The sequence below is a fragment of the Rhipicephalus sanguineus genome, chromosome 5, assembly GCF_013339695.2.
Source record: "Rhipicephalus sanguineus isolate Rsan-2018 chromosome 5, BIME_Rsan_1.4, whole genome shotgun sequence".
In the NCBI taxonomy this organism is placed as follows: Eukaryota; Metazoa; Arthropoda; class Arachnida; order Ixodida; family Ixodidae; genus Rhipicephalus; species Rhipicephalus sanguineus.
In genome coordinates, this window is record NC_051180.1 from 157,613,813 (window position 1) to 157,634,113 (window position 20,301).

The following is a 20,301-nucleotide window of genomic DNA, read 5'->3' on the forward strand; positions in this document are numbered from 1 at the left end:
GCACCCGCGCCAGGGTTGCTCGGGCAGCGAGTGAAAGACCCGAGTAACCTTGTTTGGGGGGCGGCGCCTGGCGGTTAACGGCTGTACTTTTGCCGACTGCCGTGTCTATTGTTCAGCTCCCCGTCCGCTAGGCACTGAAGGTTATACATGAGGCACTAGACACTGGCACTGCTTTGGTACTGTAGAACAAAGAAATCTGAATATGAAAAGGTGCGAAAATAATAAAAGCACTGTTCGTCTACAAATGACAGAAATAATAGTAAATGTCTGTTTGATTTTAAAACAAAAATAATCTAGAATGACTCAGTTTCATGCGGCAGTTTTTTTGCCACCCTTGGAGTTGTTTTTTCCTTTTTTTGCCAATCGCTTGCGACAGCCTAAAAATCGAAAGCTCTGTAGGGTCAGTACATATGGCTGTGTGCAGAGGCAGCCATTGTGTACATGTGTGCTGGTTTGCTCTTGCCATGCACGGTGATGCACTGTCTCAGAAATAGATGTCCGCGGGACACCTCAACAAAAGTTGCTTTTAAAGAAATGCGCATTTGTTATTCAGAAGCTCCTGTTTCTACGAAACAAGCTGGCTGCAAGATAAACAATAGACGCGCTTTCTACAAATAAAACGATTTTCCCGAGTTTATCATTCGCACAGAATAGAGGAGTTCAACATGCGTATTGATAACATTTGGACAGCGCAACGTCAGGCGGTAGCCTTTATATAAATATTTACTAGACGAAAGGTATCCTTCGGACTCGTATCCTCTTCGACGCGGGCGATTCTTTCACGAATGCATGACGCCGCCAAGACGCTCCCAGGCACACCTGTTAGCCAGTATTCGATAATGTGACTTTTCCGTGTAAGCCCAGCTGATCGAAATAAAAACAAGGATGTTTGCGTGCGAAGCACAAGTTCGAAAAATTAGCAACATAGCTATATCTGGGGGCTTGCTTTTATTGAGCACCATTTATTTGTTAACTCCACTAATGAACAAGACCTACGAAAAGTAACCTTTTTTAGCAACCTTAGTAATCCTTCTTAAATAGTAATAACGAACTTGTTGGCGCTGACTTGCCAGCAAGAAATCGTACCACGGCATTGAAACACACAAGCGTGTCAGATATTAGTTTGCTGGAACGCAGCGTCCACCATCATGCCGAACGCCGAGGAACAGCAAAATGCTACCTGTACACGATGCCTCTTGGTATGACTGCCGCTTTTACAGCCAAGCCGTATATTGCTAGGCGAAACCGAAATTCGTCCGTCCTATGTAAGCGCAAACACCTGGCGTCATAGAAATAAGGCAAAGCCCCTCTACTCACCAGTGATCCACTAAAATTTAAGAAGTCGTTCGTGGGTGAAAAGCGTGCGCGCCACAGAAATTTGGCAAAATCCCACTACTCACTCCTAATACACTAAAATGACGGAAACACGCCGGTGGCGAACGCCAACTAAGATTTCTCGGCGAAAGTACCAATAATTGAGAATGTATTTAATGAGCCACTTGGATTAACCCATTTATAAATACTGGGGCCTCAATCTTCAGCTTTGCTGTTTAACCAATTGTACGCAGTGCATGGAGAATGATTCTTATTCTTCTCCGGGTTTGTTGTCACACTCGCGAAGGAAAGGATGAGAACTTCTTTCTTCTTACTCGCCGGTTTAACAGTGACCCAATATAGTCATTGTCTGGAGTATTACAGATTTCAGCAGGCACAAATAACAGGTTAGATTTTAGTACTGCGCTTTCGTGTCTAGAAAAAGATCTGAGGCTTTGAATTGCTGCGGCCACAGCAGCATGAAAGGTTACTCGCGCTGAGAGTTCGACATCGACGCCCCTACGTGCCGATGATTGAAGTTCACAGGAATGGTTTACTTCGTCCGTGCTGCTTCCCTCTATTGCAAGCACAGATACGCATAAGCCACCTTCTCTGGCAAGGGCAGTTGTGGTGTTCCGAAGGCTTCTGTGTTGCCTCTATACCTATTATCTCTTTAAATATCGGACGCAGTATATATAGGGGGCAACGTTGCCCCTGTATACAGTGCAAAATCTTGGAGGATGCTGGAGCTTCGCCTTCAAGAGTAGAACGTGATAGCGTAATCGGTCCCGTGCACATCGCCTTCTCAATTGCAAGCGTCGCTAGGGTTCTCAGTGCATGCCTTAACCGCGCCGTAAAGAAAACGAACGACTGTGCGCGCAACATTTGCCTTTTCAAGCTATCCTAGAATGCCTATTGCATGTACAGTTGTTAAGTGCCCGTTATGCCATACTTATTCCTTTTGCGAATCAGCGAAGCGTCCACTACGCATCCGTAAGGCAACACGCGATCCTACGAAGTTCTGCACAATATTTATGTTGCTGCTGATTTACGATGATCAAATATGTCTGGACGCTTTGTTATGGGTGGGCCTTTAAAATACCCACTTTTTGCGCATTTCACATGTTTTGACGACTGGCGCCATTCTACGCTCCTGCCAAGCAATATCACATGGGTTACGGAGGCTCCTTCCAATACATTAGCTTCATATAGAGTTTTTTTTTTCGAAGCAGTTTCAAGGAATACCGTGTCTCTGTGGTAGAACACCTGCTTACTACGCAGACTGCCTGGGTTCAAATCTCACTTGAAGCGAATATTTTTTGTTCATTTTATTTGAATAGTTTTTGATTTTTTGGTCACGGACAAGATGATGGTATTTGCTCACAACCAACGACGCCAACACGCACGCCGACCGCGGAATTTCTGCGAAACGAGCTCTTTAACGCTACCGCGATAAAAGTCAACTGTGAAAACTCCGTTTCTCTGCGTTCGAAGTCAGCCAGCAACCAGCCGCTCCTACAACTGACATGTCACCAGAACCGAAACGGTCTGTTGTGTCCACCTGACCAGCTCCATTTCGTTTTGGATATTTTGCTAGATTTTGCAGACAGTGCGCTCAAAGAAAACGAGCTTGACAAAGTCACTCAGTAGCTTTATAAAGTACACAGTTCCAGCTCTCTCTGCCTCAATGCTCATTTAGTGTCATACTGATGCCACCTGCGACCAGAGGGTGCGATTCATGAACCTCATATCAATTTACTTCCTCAGGCCACTCCTCTCGAACCATGCGTTTAACGTGACTGACTAGCAGAATCCCATCAAATATTTGGCCTAGAAGCCACTTTCAAGGAGGTGCGTAAAACTTTGAAACTTGTTGTTTCCTTGTGCATTATATGTGATATTTATTTGGCAGTAAATGTTTTTCCCTGTAAGCGAGTTTATGTTAGACTGTGAAAAATGTTCTTTTCTTGTGCAATTTATGATCTTTTTTGTTGTCAGCAAATGTTTCTATCATAGGCAATTGTATACGTGGGTGTCAAAGGTACTCTTTCTGTGTGCCACTTCTAATATTTATTTTTTTATCGGGAATGTTTCAATAGCAGGCTAATATATGGGAGACTGTGAAAAGGTGCTCTCTTCAAACAAAGGATGTTCTTTTCTTGTCACCTAGTGCTTTAAGCCGAAGCAGTTGGTTGAACCCTGGAAAAGGAAACAGTGCACTATTTTTCGCTTCTTGGTTGGTTCATATTTCCAAAAATAATTTGAACAGGTACTTCAAATTTGTGCAATTGGATATGATTTACAGCGTAAGGCGAAGAACAACAGATTTTTATTTACGTCATGTGTGCTGTTTTGCGCTTGCCATGCACGGTGATGCGCTTTCTCAGAAACAGATGTCCGCCGGACGCCGCAACAAAAGTTGCTTTTAAAGAAATGCGCATTTGTTATTCCGAAGGTCCTGTTTCTAGGGAAGCAGCAGGCTGCAACAAAAACAATACACGCGTGTTTTTACAAATAGAACGATTTTCCCGAGTTTCTTATTCGCACAGAAGAGAGAAGTTTAACATGCGTATTATTAACATTTGGACAGCGCAACGTCACGCGGTACCCCTTCTTATAAATATTTACTACACGAAAAGTATCCTTGGGACTCGTATCCTCTTCCACGCGGGCGATTCTTTTACGCGCACATGACGCCGCCAAGAAGCTCCCAGGCAGACCTGTTAGCCAGTATTCCATAATGTGACATATCCGTGTAAGCCGAGCTGATCGAAATAAAAGCAAGGATATTTGCGCGCGAAGGTCAAGTTTGAAATATTACCAAAATATGTATCTCTGAGGGCTAGCTTTTGTATTGAACATTATTTTGATTGTTACCGCAACCAATAAACTAGACCCAAGAAACGTAAGCTTTTCTTGGTAACGTCAGTAATCCTCCTTGAATAGAGGGTAATGGCTGGGCAGGTTTGCGAGCCAGCGCGCTCAGCGGACGAGCGCAGAGGCGAACTGCGCGTGCGCGGTACGCTGCGAAAGCCAGCGCCTTTACGGAGCGAGCCGCTAGCCTGCTCATTTCGTCTCCTCAGCGAAGCAGATGAGCGTGCGAGCGTTTTCCAAGATGACAGCCCCCAACACAAGCGGCGGTGGCATTTCGTCGGCGGCACCTCCAATGAATCTAATAAAATCTAATAAAAAACGCCTTTTGCAATCTTCTTTTCGCAGTACCTTAAATTTCATTCGGCAGGACACGAAGCAAATCCTCTGCTCAATCGACAGTAACTTGAACATTGTTCAAGAGGTGGCGCAGCAGTGCTCTCCGATGAAACAAGTGGGGCGTCGTTCAGCTATCATTCATCCTCTCGTGCTGCGCTGAGCTGCCCTCTCCGCTCACCCGCTCGCACCACTGGCTCGCAAACCCGCCTAGCTATTACTCACTAATAAAAATAACGAAATTCTGTACGCTGACTTGCAAACAAGCGATCGGGCAGGGGGTACTCAAACACTCAAGCGTGTGAGATATTAGTTCGCAGCAACGCAGCGTCCACCGTCATGCCGAATGCTTGAGAATAGCAAAATGCTGGCTGCACAAGATACATCTTAGCATGCCTGCCGCTTTTTACAGCAAAGCTGTATATGGTTAGGCGAATCCGAAATTCGTCCGTCCCACGTAAGCAAAAACTCCTATCGCGCATGTGCCAGAGAAATAGGGCAAGCCCCTCTACTCACAACTGGTCCACAAAAAATGAAGAAGACGTTCGCGGTTAAAAAAACATGTGTGCCAAAGAAATTTTGCAAATTCCAGTGCTCATTACTGGTACACTCAAATGAAGGAAACACACGGGCCGCGAACGCCTACTCAGATTTGTGGACATACATAGCCACTAATTGAGAATGTATTTAGTGAACCACTAGGATGAACCCATTCATAGATACCGGAGCCTCAATCTTCAGCTTTGCTGTTCAACCTATTGTAAGGAGTGCTTGGAGGATGATTTTCGTTGTTCTCCGGGGGTGTCCTCAGACACTCACAGTAAAGGTTCGTGATAGCGTAACTCGCCTTGATATCGTTTCAGCAAAAGCCATAGTGAGATGTAGAAAAAAATTCGGCAGTTCTCACGCTTGTGGGAATCGGTTTCATGCGAACCAATCAGCGAGTAGGGTTCTATGATGCATGATTTGGCTTTGAGCCAAGCGTTACGAGGTGGATCGACGCGTTTTCCTAAGCGTAGTAGGGGCGCAGAAAGGTCACATCGTGGGCTTACCAGGCATGTCGACAACACTGGCATTTAGAGGGTAACTTATGGTGCGAGGTAACGTCAGCCCTCACGTTGGAGTACATAGGTCAGTATTTCCAAAGCTGAGTGCCCTATATGGTGCAATCATGTGAATATCATATATAACTTTCGTTAATGTATTCTCTCGGGGTCGAGCAATGCTTCACTACAGCTTGCTGAATCATGCCAATACAAGTGTAACGTTTATTACACTGCTATAAAAGATTTTTTATATCACCCAAGTTTTTCCCCAAATTTTTTTTATATCCATTATTAGGGTCAACCCTGCCGATGTCAGTTTTTCTTTACGCTCTCGCAATATATTACCAATATCTCCACTCGCCGTTTCTTGGAAGATACCAACGGTCAATCTCCTGTGGCGCATACCCTCTTACCGTATACGGGTATGTGACACGTGTCTGGAGGAAAGGGTTTGATGACGCACGCGACAGGATTTTCACGTTATTCATGTTATGAACAGTTATATTTGTCAAACCCTTTTACCCTCTCTTACTTTCCAATTTTGGTCTACACCAAGCAGTGGAGGCGATCACGAGAGCATCCAGACGTAGGCGGCTCGATAGATAGATAGATAGATAGATAGATAGATAGATAGATAGATAGATAGATAGATAGATAGATAGATAGATAGATAGATAGATAGATAGATAGATAGATAGATAGATAGAAAAAAAGCGCTATGGCATGTGACAATCAGCGTGACCTTGAAGACCTATCATTCACTGAAAACTCGCAACAGCTATGCAAAACGGTAGGGCACACTGGTTTTCACACCTTCGAAGTAGTTCAGCAACGACATGGAGTAAGACAAGGCCCACGCGCTTTTATTTAGTGCCGATTTCACTGCTTCAACTGGAGATGAACTGCACTACTACATATGCGTTAATTTTATATACTTTCCATTTGAAATAATTATCATCTTAAATGGCACGCATTTGTTAGCGAACCAAATCTACTTTGACCGTTTCTATTTATCTAAATCTCTGTCTTTATACCTAGCCGCCTGCATATGCGTGCTCTCGTCGTTAATTTCCAATGGATGACATCGGTGTATGGCGACAAAAAAGATGGTTGGTTGATTTTACCGTCATAGGAATCGGTATAACACGAAAGTGAAACGTGTCGTCACAGAAGTAGTTTATTGTTTATAGTGCATTGGTATATGAGAGCTTTTACAATGTCGACAGTCGTTTGGCAGATATAGCACCGCTTGATGTGGACGCATCGCACTCACGTTGACGCCTAGTGGCACATCTCCGTACCGACGACAAACGCCCACGATCATGATTTAACCCTTGCGTTAGCTGAAGTTCTTAACATATACGTGGACTCCGAATATGGTGAATCCCGCGCAAAGATGGCATCAACAAGCACATAATAAACACTAATGCTCGATATGCACTCCTTCAAAGCGTCGTGAAATGCGAAGAGAAACTCTACGCGCGTGATGTACTCCCTCTAGCCAGGACGTTACTTCTCACAGGGCGAGCAGCGAACATGGTGCGACAGCCAGGCGAGCGTCGGAGAGCTATTTGTCAATGTGGATGGATGCTATGAGCGTGGCTTGCGCTAAAACCGCCACGTCACGGTGTAATAAAACGTTGACGAAATGAAACTTGTATTGGAAACGCGCCAAATGGGACAGTCGGTGCAACGGCGCGTGTATTTTTATTGTTTGTTTTCGAGCCTGGTGGCACAGATGTCACCGCCCCGTTTTAAAGGGGACGCTCATGGCGCCTATCCATCCAAGGTCACTGTGAGAGGCAAGTGTGAAAAATAAAAGGCGCGTTCATGTCGCCTCCAAAATGTATTTGGCAGTAGCTCAGTGGGCTAAGCGCCAGCCAGCCACGGTCGCGGACCGAGAGGTCATGGGTTCGATTCCCCTCAACGGAACTTTTTCTTATAGATTTTTTTTCTTTGCCATCTGATGGTATTTATTTGGCTGGCGTACTTCCATGACGGAAATACGTCATGAAAGTCTTGGTTGACCGCGGCATAAAACACTTTCGTGTTAAAATTAACAGGCTATTAAAATTAAAATTAACAATGCGACATGACTGTTGCGAGCGTCACCATACCTTTCCCTCGGCGCGCGTGGCGCGTGTACCCGCAAAGCGCGACCCGTAGAATGCGTTTGGCGCCTCAAGTAAGATATATATATATATATATATATATATATATATATATATATATATATATATATATATATATATATATTCTTTATTGAAATTCCCGGAGAGTTTAGCCTGATTTGTCGCCTGGCTTGCTTCTCCAGGTGTCCGGTGATGACTATGGTATATACAATGATCACATATACACCATATACACACAAATAGTACGTGCAGTCACAAACGAAGATATATACATAAAAACAGTCATTCACAAGTTGTCGTTAAGCTGAGTGCTCCAGAAGAACGCCAAGAGCGCTTTTGTGTTGCCCATCGCACAACTGCGGTCTTGCCACGAGCTGAGAAGTTGACGCAGCTCCAAGCTCGAGCTGCGTTGCAAGTGAAGTGCTGCCTTCAGAATCTGTCGTTCGGCGTCGTAACGAGAACAATCGCAGAGTGCGTGCTTTATGTCTTCCAGAGTGCTACGTGAGGTGCACGTGGGTGAGTCCGACTGCCTGATCTTGTGCTTGAAGTATTTCGTGTAGGCAACGTCGAGTCTCAGTCGGTGAATGCAAGTTTCATCTTGCGTGGTTAGTCCTTGTTGCATGTATAAGCTACACGTCGGGTCTATTCTGTGCAGCGGGACGTACTGGTTATTTGCATCGCACCATATTGTTCTCTGCAGATTCCGCGCGAACGCAGATACCAAAATCGCTGCGTCTTTTTTTTGAAAAAGGAATTTCGATTTTCTCAGATGCCGTGTCATGTGCAGCTCTGGTAGCGGAGTCAGCATAAACATTCCCTTCTAGGCCGCAGTGAATGGGCAGCCACTGCAGTACGTCATCGTGGTGTAGTTCGTGAGCATTATTGCCTAGGCGCCTCATGTCCAGGACTAGTTGATCTTACGTACGTGCTGATTTCAGGGACTGCAGTGCTGCTCGTGAGTCGGAGAATACCACCCAATAGTCGGGTCTCTGATCTTTGATATATGCAAGCGCCCTCCGCAGTGCAGCCAGCTCAGTGGCAGCGGCGGAAGTGCGGCGACTGAGAATGGCTTTGATGGTCACATTCGCCGACGCTATCCACACACCTACAGCAGATGATCCATCTGTGACAGACCCATCTGTATAAGTGCCGGGGCTCGCCTCAAGTGATTCTTAGCATATATAAACCTAAGAAAGGTGAGAAGAAACTTCGGAAATGTTAACACGATAGCGTAAAGGAGCCCGACTCAGAAAATCATTTGCAACAATCGGCGGCGTTGTCGGTGAGTGAACAATTTTGATAGAGGCTAATGTTGAATTCCAATGGCAGATATTGAGCGCGCGGCGCTATGCGCGATGCTGCCGCGCTCAGCCGCATCGCGCGTAGAGTGCATAGCTCTGAGCGAGATCACTCTCCCCATATCTGCCAATGGAATGCATGCGCTTCGGCGGGAGCAGTCGGCAAACGGAAATCCATCGTGAGGGCACCAAGCCAGAGGGGACCTGCATGATCTTAGCATTCCGTGCGTTTCATTTCCGCGGACTTTGCGGCCACTCCGCCTTGGGTGCTTGATGGGCACGTAGGTGAAGCAGCAAATCTCGCAATGAGTTGCTGCGCTACACGTCGCGACACGCGAAAGTGCCTGCGGAAGTACAGGAAAACAACATTTAGGAAAAAAAAGTTGCCCTTCCCGCGCTACCATAACCAAGTTGTGCGGTACCTCATCGTCCGATTATCGCCAAACGAATTCCTCGACGAAGCCAGCCTCTTGAGGCCTCTTGGCAGGCAGGCGGAAGATCACCTCAAGTGTCCGTTCGTACACAGCAGACTCACATTCGCTACTCATCAACAAACAGCAGGAATGATATCTCGTTAACAGATAGCAGGAAGGATATCGCGTCACGTACCACGATGTAAGCACGAAGCACGAATGTAAGAGAAATGATTCGCATCGAGGAAGTACGTGTGCTTTGCACTAAATCGATCCTTGGAACGTCTCACACGATCTCTTTTGTCTTTGTATGCCTATTACAGGACCTATTGTAAGTCCTGAGGTGCACGACTGAACGCGCAGCGGGCCCCTCCCATGTTGGGACAGTGAGGCCAAGCCCAACCACCGCATCGTGGGCCCTTTGGACAGCCCATAGTTGAGCCCCGACATCGGGGCTCTTGATAGCGGATAGCCACTTGTCTTTATTGAATTGGTCCGTGCCCCGTAACTATAAGTCTAAATGTTTTTTTGTCCTCACAGCAATTCTTTGTTCGACTGGACGGACTAAGCGGACGCCATAAATATTCGGATACGCAACAAAAAATGATCACTATTGAACTGCTGTTCTCATGGGTCTCATTTTTACCGTTTATTTCCAGGTGTCACGTCACTTATTTACAATTAAATTAAACTATGGTACATTAAAACATAGTATCCTTGCTTCTAATTTGCTTTTAATTTTTTGATTCAACATCAAAACGGTGTAATTGTAAACGTGCCTGGGTGGTAGTGATTAAAAACTTTACCGATAAGGTGAATTCCTGGTTTAGTGACAGTGTCTATCAACACTCAATAGGATAACCTTCTTTCGTTTTCGTAACGAGAATTTCTTCGTCTTGTCGCACCACATATAATGCAACCTCACATAATCTGGTCTTATTTGTTTACGCCTGGGCCAGGTGCCACAACCACTGTAAGAAAACATAGAGAACTAGATCACGGTTAAGAATAGAGTCAAGTTCTTTTGGAATCGTGATCACGGGTCCAGTATATCGTTACCTCAAAGCTTTCAGAAGGATGTAGCAGACAAATACGGTATAAGGGAGGCTAATTCTTAGTCTGTGTAAGAAGTGGCTCGTTGAAACACAGTTGCTTAACCCTTTCAAGACTATCTGCACAGTGCTTTCCTTTTTTTAGGGAGGGGGGGGGAGCATGAATAGAGAAGCACTATCCGCTCTTGGCTATTTCTTTGGCCGCATTTTGAAGCGTGAGAAATCGTCACCTGGACGAGGTGGCGCTTTCCCACGCTTTGACAAGTGCGTTTCCTTATGGTCAAATGTTTATTACATATTGACCTTGAGAACTTTTTCCAAAAAAGTTATCCTAACTTTATTTTTAAATTGACCGTGAAGGCACAAAAAATATTTTCTGTAAGTATCTATGAACTTACTTATGAATAATAAAAATAAAATTAAGAACAAAATTGAGAACATTAGCAGAACGGTATGTCCATAAGGATAGATACGTTTCACAACTTTGGAGAAACGCAGCCGCTGTGGTGGTACTGTGGTTACCATGCTTGGCTACCGACCCCAATGTCGCACGTTTCATGCCAGGCCGGTGTAGTCGCATGTCTAGGAGGCGAAAGGCTAGAGGCCCGTGTACTTAGATTTAGACGCACGGTAAAGCATCCTAGTTTGCCGAACATTTCAGTGCCCCCCACTATGGCATGCCTCAAAATCATATCGTGGTTATGGCTCGTATAACCACATAAATTATCAGTGATGAAAAAATACGCGCGCGAACGCAGAAATCGCGCAGGCGCCGTAGGATCGTTCGCATATGGCGGCACCAATAGCATATGCCAGTGTCCGCCTGTGAACAGCTGAAATCGCACCCCTGCTGACAAAAACAAGGCAGTATGAAGTATTTACCATTTGAGGGCTTTTAAACCTTATAGCATCAGTTTTTGAGATCATACGATTATGAAACTCACCAGGAGGAAAGGCTAAACCTACCGTCGCATGTACGAGCTGATAGAAGAGTGATCACACAAGGTTCACGGTAATATAAAAAATGGGTACGATTTACACAGCTGACTTCCCTAAACAATGACCGGTGCCCTGCGGGTATCCTCAACAACAAATGCATGCAATCATAATACGCGACGAGTACAGTGACACTGGGCAAAACATTTGAGGTGAACAGCCAGGCTTAACACTGAACAGAGTGGCCTGTCATATTTATTACGATAGTTTACACGTGACTGAGTACAACAATTTACTTGTCATGGCAACTTAGATTTATTCAAAAGCGCCGCATGTCCAGAAACTCGAACTAATGTGCCCCAACCCGCATGAAAGATTTCACAGTAATCGGAGCATATATTTTTGTATAAAGCAAGTGAGTCTCGTCCCATCAAATCCTGTTCCCTACCCGGCATTTCAACTGCCCGGCAATTCAACTGGTTGATAAAGTCTCTATATGCAACCAAATAAACGCAGACAGGTGGCTTACGGTTTTTTTTTTAATTTGCCCAGTAATGTAGTATCATTAAAATTTAAGCCCGGAATGTTAGGCGCAGGAAAAAGGATTGCTGATCCCTCGTTCATAGCAATCGGTATAACACGAAATTGAAACGTGTCGTTATAGCGTCGTCACAGGTGTAGATTATTCTTTATAGTGCATTGGTATATGAGAGTTTGTAGAATGCATATTGTTGTTTGGCAGATATAGCACCGCTGGATGGTGGACGCATCCATGTTGACGCCTAGTAGCACATCTCCGTACCGACGGCGAACGCCCTTGATCATGATTTAACCCTTGCACTAGCTGAAGTGCTTAAAATATACGTGAGCATCGCATATGGTGAGTCCCGCACAAACATAGCATCAACAAGCACATAATAAACACTGATACTCAATATGCACTCCTGCAAAGCGTCATGAAATGCGAAGAGAAATGCTACGCGCGTCATGTCTTCCCTCTGGCCGGGCCGTTTATTCTGACAGGGCGAGCGGGGAACGCTGTCCGACAGCCAGGCGAGCGTCGCAGAGCTATCATTTCATATAGATGGATGCTATGAGTGATGCTTGGGCTAAAGCCACAACCTCACGGTGTGTCAAAGCGTTGAAGAAATTACACTTCTATTGGAAACGCGTCGAACAGGATGGTCGTAGCAACGGCGTATTTTTAGGGGCGTAGCTTCTCTTAGTCTAACCTTGTCCCATGTCAGGCGTAACCGGCAGTCAGCAGTATCTCCCGAACAGTATAATAGATGGCGCTGTCTCATAGTAGTACATACAAACTGCAGTTGACTGATGATATTCTAGATGGCGCTGTACACAATCTGTGTTGGTCCAATAGAAGTGTGTGCAATAGCGCGCTTGTGTGAATCGCCACTAGATGGCGGTGGAAGTGCCGCTACTCTCCGATCGGCTGCTGCGCGGGCTGTGCCTGGGTGCGCGGGGAACAAGTGCCTCTCTCAGCCTCCTGGATCGTCGCCGTACGTGTCGGATCGTTGGTGGGGCATAGACGAAGCGGAGCGGAGGGCGCGGAGGGCCTCGGCGGCTCGTGCTCGTCGCCAGGATCCCGCGGTTCGAGCCCGAGAAGCGGTGACGAACCGAGCATGGCGCCTGGTATACCTTCATGATGCTCGTGCGCGGGAAGCGGCGACCAAACAGCGCCAGTGGTCGCACATTCAAGGAGCCGACGCGCGGTTCGAGCGGGAATTTCTCGCTCATTCGTTAGGCCATAGTTGCGACCTGTGTGATCGACTTTGGTTCGATAATAACCTCACCGCGGTGTTTCACACTTTTTATATGATGTACTGGGCGAATTTCACGGAAGAGTTTCACGGTTTACCGATGATTCCCTCCGGAGCTTCGCCCGACTCGTCATCATTCAACGCGTGGATATGCTGTGATCTTTTTTTCGAGCCTGGTGGCACATGTGTCACCACCCCGTTATAAAAGGAACGCTCATAGCACCCACCCATTCATCGAAGAGCACTGTGAGAGAAAAGTGTGAGAGATAAAAGACGCGTTGAAATAGCTTTCGCCATGTGTTTGGTGGTAGCGCAGCAGGCTTCACGCCCGCCAGTCATCATCGCGGATCGAGAGGTGATAGGTTCGACTCCTGTCAACGGTACTTTTTCTTATAGTTTTTTTTTCTTTCCCATTTGATAGCGTTCATTTTGTTGATGTATTTCCATGACGGAAATGCGTCATGAAAGTCTCGGTGGAGCCCGGCATAAAACACTGTCGTGTTAAAAGGAAAGGCTAGAAAGCAACATCCTGCAGCGCTGTTTCTACTAGATCAATTCACAAGTTTTACGAAAGAACTCACAGGTTCCCTTATGCATTCGCCTGAGTCGACCCGATGGCAGATGCCAACTTCTTTTTTTTTTCTTCCAAGTCGGTGTATTGAACCTACCGCGCTACCCTCCAAAAGCTTTCTACAACTAACGTGGTTGGCAATGCCTCCAGAACCGGGCACATTGTGAGCTTTCTGCTCCTCTCTTGTTTTGCACTGCCTCCGGATGGGCGTAGCTTTGACCAAGCAATGCTGTCGTGTGATGACGTCGCCAGACGACGTGAAGTTATCTTACAGCACTATGACGTCATAATTACGTCACTTTGACGTCACAAATTGTGGCGATTTCCGACGTCGTGATGACGTCATACGGTGACGTCATCACGTGATGGCGATATTTTGCATCACGTGTGTTGACGCTGCAGACGTGGAACGTCGACGCGGGACGCCGGTCAATTTTCTTGTTTCATGCGCCATCTAATACCCTTGTCACACGGGTAAGCTTAACCGCTGTTATACCCAACTACAGTTAACGGAAGTAACAACAGTTACCGTAAACCAGACAGAGGCGCTGTCAGACTTGTCTGGTTGTTTTTTCCGAAGAAGAACAAAAGCGCGCCAAACACGGCAAACATTAAATAGACGCGCGCTTGTGCCCCTCTACTATAGCTCTTCCAAGCGGTCTTTAGTTGATACATGGCTGCGTTCGTGCAACACCGCTATAACGCCGCCTTGTACAGGGCTTCACGCTCGATTATGGACACACCAGCAGCGTGTTTTCATGCGCGTCTATCAAACAGCGTGAAGCCCTGTTCAATGAACGAACGCAGCCGTGCATCAATCTCGTGCAATGCACAAGAGATTTTTGCAGCGCGGACGAGCTTGTACGCGTGTAAAGAACACAGTTTTAGCTATGGTCAGGGCAGACGTTAAAAATGCATAGCCCCATTAGTAGCAAATGATTGCACAAGTTCAAGAACTGCGCCTTCCTGCGCAAAAACGATTCGTTTCCAACGCGTAGCTACGTGTCTCGGTAGCTACCGCGTCGTGAAGGTGGATGCCTAATTAAAATGTAAAGTCTTCCGTTGTTCTTCACGCTATAAGGACCTTCGCCCGCCGGCAGGCCGAAGTTCAAGGTCTCCACTATGGATCCATAAATCTGCAGGTTTCTTGTAATGGACCTCAAAGCCGGTAATGTATCTTCCCAAATGCGTATCAACGCCTCCGTCGTCGCAACAGTCCAAATGACACGCTTTTGGCTCGATATTTAGCTGGGAGCTGAGCTGCTCGCGTCCGACATGGGGACCACCATGTCAGTTTACGGCGTCAATAGGGGTTGCCTATCTCCGTTTACAAAAACGGTCATTAGCGGATTAACTGCGGTTAGGGTGGTCGTGTCACAAGGTACTACAGCCGTTTGGCGTAACGGCCGTCGTACTTAACTGTGGTTAGACGACCCATGTCACAAGGGCTTAAGGCATTGCTTTCAAAAGCCCAACATGATCTTGAGAGACAAATCGTCGGTGCTTAGTCCTGGGTCATTCCAAGTGACACGTCCCAGCCCAAAATTCGACCATCAGCGATTCTATTGAAAAAAATTTAGCTGATAGGTCTCTGTACGAGAGTGATTTTACTAAAGTATTTTAGTCCAAAACAATTGTGGTCACGTGACCGCCCTTCGAATGTGCCGGCAAAAATGAAAAGTTAGGTGGGAATAAATTATGCGTATTCAACCTTGAAATTGGGTACAATGGCACAATGTAAAAACTGTTATCCGAGAAATTTCATTCGATCCGTCGCCCGCCGCGCAGAGCAAAAGAGGTTACGCGACTCCCAGCCAGCATTGACGAACAGCTCTCCAAAGCGCGTGTCGGTCCCATACGTCCAGAGAGCCAGCGAGGCGTTGGCCCGGATTTTTAGCAAAGAAGTTGTGCACATCGCGCACGTGCCTTCATGCTCGCTGGGCCACTTCCTTCCCCGCCCGAAAGACCGACCAACAAAGGACAGAGCGCCCGGCATCGTTTACAAAATACCGTGCGCCGATTGCCCCTCGTCATACATCGGCGAGACCAAAAACTTCCCTGAACGAATTAGGCAACACGTCAACGAAGTCCGTAAACTCAACAAAGAACGCAGCGCCGTCGCCGAGCACGCCGAGACGTTTGACCACAAAATAGACTTCAACGGAACGGCCATCCTGGAAAGTGAAACCAAGTGGAGGAGGAGGTTACTACTGGAGTCGTGGCACATACAGAGGACCACTCAAAATATCAACCGTTCCCTCGGAACCCTCCCCCCGGTGTATGCGCATGGGCTACGCTCCGCGGTAATGCGTGGGAGCGCTAACCGCCGCGAGAGTGCCTTAAAGAGGCCGCTGCCAAGCCGCCGCAGTCCCCCCTGAGGAAGGAACCAAGCTGGTTCCGAAACGTCGGGTTCTTACGTTTTTCGTAACTTTGGTTGGAGAATAAATAATACTTATCCCAGTTTACTTACCCAACCAGACAGACCTCTGTCTAATGTTTACCTTCAATGTATTTTGTAGCATTCCGTTGCCATTTTTCTTTCACGTGACGTCACAAGTAAAACTACACAATAATTTTCTGGCCTAAATAGGCTCAGTAAAAAAGCAAGAAAAAATACAAATTCACACAATTTTCGTAATAAGGGCGACTACGGTTCAGCAAAAAAATTTTTTGCTCGTTTACCAGCCCATATAATATGTGATAAAAATATTTTCAACTTATGTAAACCAACGTTTATTGATAAAAATGCTTCCAAAGTTGACAAAAAATGACTTTTGGGGGAGATTTATTCGCAAATTAAGCATTGAGGCCGTCGCGCTAAAAATACAGAAGATAGTTCATTATATGCTCCTATGTCTTCTCTGTTGATGTGAAAAATTTTTTCCCTGTAAATTTTGTTTAAAGTGAAAAAATAATTCTTGATGTGCACAATCAACGTCACTGGTAGGCAGTACCAATGTCTGTCTTCGCTGTAGAACGCGTGCTTGTTCTTTGTGACTTTTCGGCCTTGTCTGAGGTGCCACGTCAGTTGCTCAAGCAAATTCCGGCAGTGTTCCTTCGCATCAGTGTATATATATTGGAACCAGCTTACTTTTTTCCCTTCATAACTGTCCTTCTTGGCACTAGTAAAAGTCAGGCTGGCGAACACAGCACGGGCATGAGAGTTTGGCAATGGCATCTATTTGCTGAAGCTGCTTCATTTTATCTCACGCTGATTCCTGAATCACATGGTTCCTTGTTCTCGGCTGGTTGATACTAGCAGAAAAACAGTGCTTCATGGTTTACGAAAACATACAAAAGGAAATTATGGCTTCTGACACGTAAATTTCTTGTCATTCAGGTCTCTTGCTTTCTGTTGTGTTGTCCTCTGTTCACAGTTTTGACACCCTAATCGGTAATATCAAAGTACCTTACATTGTCATTCACACTGGCTTTCTCGCTTGAATTTCATGAGTTTTGGAGAAGGATGTAAGACCACCATGAAGTGTAGGAGTGGACGGTTTGAAGTGGTGCAGTTGTCGGGTCCCTTTGACAGCGATCACCATGGCGAATCTCGGAGCGAGCTCGGTTCTTTTTTCTTGAATTGTGAAATGCGGCACCCAAATTGCTTTTATTCCCTTTACCTTGCTTTTGGCCCAGAAAAACAAATCGTGTGGTGTCTGAATCTGAGCACCATATGGCCTTTGTAGACTTGCTTTTGCTGCCAGACGTTTTCTTGTGCTGCCGACACCACCACATGCACTTTTCTCATGTGAAGTGGCAAAGAAGTTCCACTCTGCTGACAGGTTGTGGTCCTCCTCATGGTAGCACAGGTTCAAAAAGTTCTTTTTGGTTTTATATTGAGGGGAAGCTCCATCAGAAAAATAATGGATCTTCACTTGTGGCAGATCTTGTTTCACAACCTCCAGTACTGCGCTCTGAAATGCGTGTACTGCGACTGTGTCCTGCTCCGGACAGTCTGAAATAATGGCAAAACATCTCACAGACACATCTGTACGGGTGCTTTGCTGTTCAATAAAATAGACAACTACAGGGTGCACTGTAGCCTGTCTGTTAACCCAGTGGTATGACTGAGGCGCGTCCTGAATTATAAAACTGCAATTCTCTGCAAAATCCATCACCACGACAGCTTCTTGAGGACTTAATCTTGACTTAATTTCTCGGAAGTACCTGGACTGCTGCTCCCTAACGAAATGATGGGTCTTCAGTTGATTCAACATATCTGCAAATCTTTCAGAAAATTATTCTTGTGTGAAAACAATGGTTTCGAGTGAGCAGCGAACTCCGCTTATCTATTGCTGGACATGTATGTTGTCTCTGCTCTCGACAATACGGGCGACACTTCGCTGAAGCAGAGTCACTGCAGCAGTTGTACCGGGGCAGGATGCACACTTGCTAAACATGCAGTCTTCATTATTAAGTCTCCATACCGATGTAGCCAAGAGCTCTTCAGTTGTCTCTTTGAGGCCACTGGCATGAAGCATTAACTTAAAGATTTGGTGACTCATGCACACGCACACTGTGTGCGTGCCACTCCCACCAGCCAGGATACAGTGGCGAGGACAGAGAGAGGCGAATGTCGAGAACCCGCACTTTAAATTGTACGTCCTTTTCCATTCTTCGTGCATCTCTTTGAAATTCATTAAAATTAGACGCTTCTGTTTGCCATGCAACGTGTCCTTTTTCCCCGGTAAGCAATATGTCACCGAATCATCCTCATAGAATTTCCCCTGATTGATGATTTTATTTGTTCGCTGGTTGAGTGGCCATGTTTTTTTTTCTCGTGTACCCAGAATCCCATCGCGAGCCTTGATCTTCAAGGCTTCGCGAACTTGTCTTTCCGATGCGCCGAAGAACTACATGGTTTTTTCACGAGACCAAAACTGGGGGCTAAAGTAAGGTACTGAGGCTTTTTTTCTCGGCTTTGTTCTCGCGAAAACTTCTCTTTGAGGTCTTGCATCAAGGTCACGTAATCCCTGTGTGGCATACTTTTCTACTTCTTCTGGCAAGACACACTTGGGACATGAACTGGTAGTGGGTAGTCTGCTGAGGAGAAAGAAGGAGTAGTCGGAATGATGTCGGAGATGCATTCATATCCCAAGAACGCGAAAAATTTACTATATCAATATCTAAATTGCTTTTTGGAAGATCATTTCGCCAATCTAGAAATAAACACTGTGATAGCGACTGATGCTTCCGCTTGTGAAGAGAAGGCAGGTGTGGGAATTGTATCATTATCTCTTGACTGGTCATTCTCAATTTGGTTACCGGACTTCACCCCTATTTACCAGGCTGAATTGCTGGGAATAATCCTAGCATTGAGTAAATTGCCCCAGTGTCTATCAGCTGTGGTTGTTCTAACAGACTGCCTCTCTGTCTGTTCTGCCTTAAGTGCACCTAATTTATCGAGTACTTTACAGACATTCTATTCGCTGATTCCCAGACATGTGCAGCTGGTTCGATTAGTGTGGGTACCAGGCCATATAGGTATAGTACTCAATGAATATACGGATGCACTGTCAATATCATCCCATGATGGCCTATTTTGTCTGTGTTGCCCACGTGAGTGTATGTCACAGCAGCGAGATTTGAAAAGCGTACCACGGCCAATAACTTCGATAAATCTCCATTGTTTTTATCAGATTTCCCACAGCTAAAGTTTCCTTGGAAGAGCAGATGGTGTTCATCTAGGAAGGAAGAATTACTATTACAAGGTTACGTTGTCGAGTCCCGCCACTGAACTTTTACCTTCACAGGTCGGGTATGGCTCAGTCACCGTTATGCCTTCACTGTAATGAGAGGGAATCTCTGGAGCACTTCTTTTTGACGTCTCGAAGATTTAAAACACAGAGGAAAAGACTACTAAAAGAACCCCTAAGGAAGGTGGGCTTCAATTTGTCACTTCTGGTGATTCTTTCATTTGGGGCAACCATATTTTGTTTTAGGCACAGGAACGTTTTCAACGCTGTCTCTAATTTTTTACGAGAATCTTAAAGACTTGAATGTTACGTGTAGCTGAATTCAGTTGTCTAAAATGTAACTGTATATGCAAGTGTTGTTGTTTCCATATAGGCGTTTTTTTCGTTTTTTTTTTAATCTTGCGAGTTAATATGTAAAGCTTAAACATTTCATTTTCAACTTTTCCTTCAGTAAGTGAATTAGTTTCCTAAGCAAGGCACCGTCCGCTTCATGGCCTATCCCCCGGAGTGGGTTGCGCCAAAGTACTGAGGAACCAACCATCCAACCAAGCATTAGTAAACCGCGCCGTGTTTTCCGGAACCGCGTTTCAGAGTGCTATATTTATTGGTAACCCGGACTACGAACGCGACCTTCCATGGAGCAGCCTGAGCATCTAGACGGCCTCAGCCCTGGTACCGCTGCCACTGCACCCGGCCATGTACCCTCTTCGGGTGTTGTTGGAGGTACTACTACCAAAACGCTACCACAGCTGTCGCTTGCCGATCCCTCCTTAAGCTTCATTCAAGTCGAGAACAAGTTCCGCATTCATCGCATCACGTCAGAAGTTCGCAAGCATGAGCTCCTCGTTGAAGCGT